This window comes from Ixodes scapularis, unplaced genomic scaffold (assembly GCF_016920785.2).
Source record: "Ixodes scapularis isolate PalLabHiFi unplaced genomic scaffold, ASM1692078v2 PGA_scaffold7__128_contigs__length_106722199, whole genome shotgun sequence".
NCBI lineage: Eukaryota > Metazoa > Arthropoda > Arachnida > Ixodida > Ixodidae > Ixodes > Ixodes scapularis.
Window position 1 is genome coordinate 93,142,272 of NW_024609882.1, and position 4,813 is coordinate 93,147,084.

Here is a 4,813-nt window from a genome sequence, read left to right on the forward strand (position 1 = left end):
CAAATCTGCCAAACCCGTCACAGCACCGCTTCAGCCAATTCCGCTTCCTGAACGGGCCTGGCAGAAACTGGCTGTGGATATTGTTGGGCCATTCAGCAGAACTGGGAGTGGACACGAGTATGCCATTACATTGGTAGACTTTTACTCAAAGTGGCCAGAGGTATGCTTCACATCAGTTGTGACAACACAGACGGTGATTAAATATTTATGTGCTACGTTTAGCAGAGAAGGCTACCCAGATGAAATTCTGACGTACCATGGGTCGCAGTTCAAGTCGGCAGCCTTTGAAGACTTCCTGAAAGAACGAGGAATTTCTCACCACTGCTCGTCGGTTTATTACCCACAGTGCAACGGACAGGTGGAGCGGTTTAACAAGGTCTTCAAGGGGTTCATCCAGGTGGCAGCACTGGAGCACCCGCCTCTTGAAGTGGCCGTCCTGGAGTACCTGGGCGTTTACAGGTGCACACCTCATGCCACAACGGTGGTGCCGCCTGCTCTTCTCCTGCATGGTCGAGTTAATCGGTCGAGGCTGGACATTGTGGGGTTCCCGTCATCAAAGTTCTTTGTGAACCCTAGCTCTGAATTAGCTGACCTCAGAGCGCGAGTACAGCAGTGGCAGGCTTACAGCAAGCGCTACACGGACTCCAAGAGGGAAGCAAGAGCGCCCACTTTCAAGCCGGGCGATTTTGTCAGGGTTCGCAAGCTAAACATACTGAAGAAACGGACATCGCACTATACGCGCCCAATGCTTATTACTGGTACACATGGCCCAAGTTCTTACATCCTCAGCGACAACCGGACTTGGAATGCGTCAAAGCTTTCCGTTTGTGGAGAAGAGGGGAAGCGCCTGTCGACAGCATCACAGCAAGCGGCGTCAACGCTAGAGCCGGCTGATGCGGCTGTAACCGAGATCCCAGAGACTGGTCCCGTGGCTGCCTCGGCGACAACCGAGACCGCGGAGATGGAGTCCGTTTCGGCTTCAACGCTACCGACGGCATCCGAGACCTCAGTGGCTTGTTCGGGGTCAGAGGTAGCTTCGGCCCAGATCAAAACAAGCACAACGAGAGCACCTCTGCTGAGGACAAAGCCTGCCTGCCAGAGAGACTTTGTAATGAACTAACTATATTACTGTTTTTTACTATCTGTTACACTGTTCCTTTTTTACTTTTTTTTTATTTAGTTTCTTGGTTTGTTGTTTTTAGGGAGGAATATGTTGTGTCGGCAACATTCTCATTTTGTATGTAGAGCATCTTTTTGGGTTTGAAGCTCGCGGCGTACGCATCTCTTCTTCGTATTCGCTATGCCGGCGACCAGGGCTGCAACATAATAATCATGCTCTCATTTTGGGCTTGGATACTTGTTCAAAACAGGTCTTCGGCCCTGTGGCGTCGGTATTGGCTGTCAAACGTCTTCTTTGGGCCTTGCTTATACACCTCCCACGAAGGTAAGAAAGAATTGCGATTGTTTAACCAGTGCCTCGCCTTTCCAGCGAGAAATAGATCTCCCAGACAACACCTGGACATCTCCAGGATGTCCTCAGGACAACCTTTCGAGGATATTATGATCTCCTGAGGATGTCCTCAAATGATACTGGAAACATCATGAAAACGTCCTATTGTCCAGCCTCAGGATATCCTCAGAACTTCCTCAGAAGGGCAGCCAAGGATTTTTCTAGTACATTTTTAGGACAATGCACTGCAGGTGCAGCTATTCACTGAGCTGTTAGGATGCTTTTATTTTTATTGTTTCTCGGTTTTCTCGAACTCGATTTTGAACTTGAACATGCCTGCAAGAGCTGCCTGCAGGAAGAAATTCATTGTCCTGTACTGTTTTAAAGTGAAATTCACACACTAATTCTAGATTACTAGTCAGTGAAAGGCTAAGAACATAGGGCAAGGAAAACAGGGAAGAAAGCTGAATAAATTCTGAAGAGGAGAGAAGAAAACCACTAGTCCGAATAGTCAGCGGGATCTAGAAAAAAAATCAATTCCATAAGCACTAATAATAACAGGTAATGTGAGAAACTTACCAGCATGTCGAACTTCTCCGGCTTTTGACTGCAGCTTATTCAGTTTCTCTCCAGCGTGGCGCAGCCACACTTTGACGATGGCCTCCACGTTAGCTTTGTTTGCACACTCAACATTTGCTTCCACTGCCCCTGAAACATTGATTTGTGATGCAAAGCAGAAAGCTAAGATGGTCTAGAAAAAAATCACAATTAATGTAAATAAAAATAGATGTTCCAGAAAGTTATTTCCCTCAGTGCTAACGCACAACTATACATGCCTCTCTCACCAACAGAGCAAACGTTTCATCTATTTATAAAAATTGATGGATGGATGAAAACGTTTATTGCAAAATAACTCCGATGACCGAACTCATCGCAACGTGGTGACCTTGTGGTCTGGCGTCGTCTTTTGGGGAAATCGGGGAAGGGGGTTTAAATGCAGGAGGTCAGGCCGCCTGTAGAGATATACTCTAATAGTGATCTCAGCACCCGAGTCTTTCGTTGGGAATCACCCGCCGGGTGCGTCCAGTCCCGGAGATTGCTCGGCCGGTCGATGATGAGGCACCTGTAAGTTTTGAGCCCTTCACAGTCCCAGTGTATGTGGTGCAAACTGTGCCGCGATTCCTCCTCCCTGCAAAGTGTGCACCGGGGGTCGGGTGGTACTGCGTAAGGGTATCTTTCTTGAGGGCATAAAGTTCGAATTTGTATTGGAGGTTAGGAGTCACCACTCCGCCAGTGCGAATGCGCCGTAGCAGCACCATTTCTTTTCTTCGAAATGTGTCCTTCGGGATAAGGTGTTCCTCTGGGGACCAGGATCTTTCTAGGAGGCGTTTCCTTGTTCGTTGGTCTATGCGCAGTTCTTCAACGGGGTCGTATGTACCCTGGTCCTCATGAGGAGTGTCGTTGCAATCGCTCGGTTGCGGGTGTGACGGGCTGACGTTCGAAGGCCGGGGCTGCAGGGACGGTTGCGTGAGGTTGCTCATCGCCTGCTGCGCGGCTTCGTGTGCAAGCTCGTTGCCGGGTATTCCCTCAAGTCCGGCGACCCTCCTGACGCTGATCCTGGCCCCCTTGTTCCGGTATAGTCAGATTGCGGAGTCAAATATAGCTTTTATGGTGGGACTTGCAGAGTACTTGTGTTGTCTAAGTACTCTAACCACTTCTTGGGAGTCTGTATAGAGAACTTGCTGCTGGTCAGTTCCTAAGTAGAGTGTAGCACCTTCAATGGCCTACAGGACAGCCTTGTACTCCGCATATTCTGGTGCGTGATGGCCTAGGAGATCGCCTTGGGTAACTCTCCAGGTTGCGTGTTTCTTGACGTAGGTGACTGCAGTGGCCCAACCTGTGGTGGCCACTGCAGGTTGGGCTTAAGCCACCATGTTGTTAGGGGTCGTTAGTATCTGTGCTAGGTCTTTCTTGTGTTGTCTTGCGTAATGTTCCCGGCGTTTCTTGTGTCTATCTGCATCCATGTTCTTACGTAGGGGTTTGGAGCCTTCTGTCACATCGATGAGTTCCCATGGAGAAGGTCTTTTGGGGATTGGAGGATCTGCCTGGATTTGTACGCCCATGAATTTCGCAATCATCCTGCCTCCGTTTGTATGTTGTAGGCGAGAGGCTTGAACGTCTTTCTGCTGCTGGATCAGATCAGCGATATCCGGGATGAAGAAACACTGGGCCAGCTCTTCACTCCGGGTGTGTTTCGGGAGTCCGAGGATAGTTCTTCTTGCTTCATTTAGCAAGGTCTTGAGTCGGTTGTGATGTCGCCGGGTGAGGGGATAAAATCCCGCCGCATAAGTAATTTTTGAGAATAGCACTGACATGACCAGCTTCTTTGCAGTCTTTTCCCCCGCGCCGCCCATCTTGGGTGAGATGCGCTTAACCAAATTAATGTCTTGTTTACATTTTTTAAGTGTTTCAGTGATCCAGGCTGTGGTGTTCTTTGGCGAGTATCCAAAGTTTACTCCTAAAATTTTTATGGAGTCTTCTCGGTGGATTGGGTTTCCAACAAAGGTAAGCCCTGGGTTTTTGTTGTTCTGATTCCTTCCACATATTGTGTACTTTGGTTTTTCAGGTGAAGGGTACATTCCTACTTCATTAAGATATTATTCGATGGTGTTGAGTCCTCTTTGCAGAGCTGCTGCTTGCAGTTCGGGGTTCCCTTCGTGTGTCCTTATGGTCACATCGTCTGTGTACGCAGTCCCTTTGAGGTGGGGAATTTCATACAGTTTGCATAAGAGCGGTGCCATTACTATATTGAATGTAGCTAGGGATAATACGGCTCTCTGCGGAACGCCAATGTTGTTTTCGTGTGTGCGTCCTTCCCTGCCGTCTTTGCCACAACTAGCTGTAATCTTGTAGGTGCGTCCCGTGAGGAAGGATTTGACAAAGTCGAGTTGTTTTCCGTCAAGACCCTGTTGTTCCATCTTGTCTATCATGGACTCGTGGGGGACAGTTTTAAAGACCTTTTTGATATCTACGGGTGCAATCACTCGCATTTGTTTCTTGGCTGGGTGCATGTCTACGACGTCTTTATAGATCATAGATAAGCTGTCATGAGTGCTGAGATTTTCCCTAAAACCTGTTTGCGTGGGATGGAAGATGCCTAGATTTTCTGCGTTGTATTGGATTCTGGCAAGCACCATACGTTCAAGGAGCTTACCCATGATTGATGTAAGCGAAATTGGTCGTACGTTTTTGGGGTCCCTCGCTGGATTCCCTGGCTTGGTTATGGGAGTGACGAGGGAGAGCTTCCATTCTTCGGGCAGCTGCCCTGATTCCCATATGTCGTTGAACCATTTTAGGATGACG

The 4,813-nt window shown here is 48.5% G+C and overlaps 1 pseudogene; it reads right to left on the reverse strand.

Annotated features, from left to right (window-relative positions):
* Window positions 1-2,440: 2,440 nt before the first annotated feature.
* Window positions 2,441-3,864, reverse strand: LOC120847944 (annotated as a pseudogene).
* Window positions 3,865-4,813: the final 949 nt, after the last annotated feature.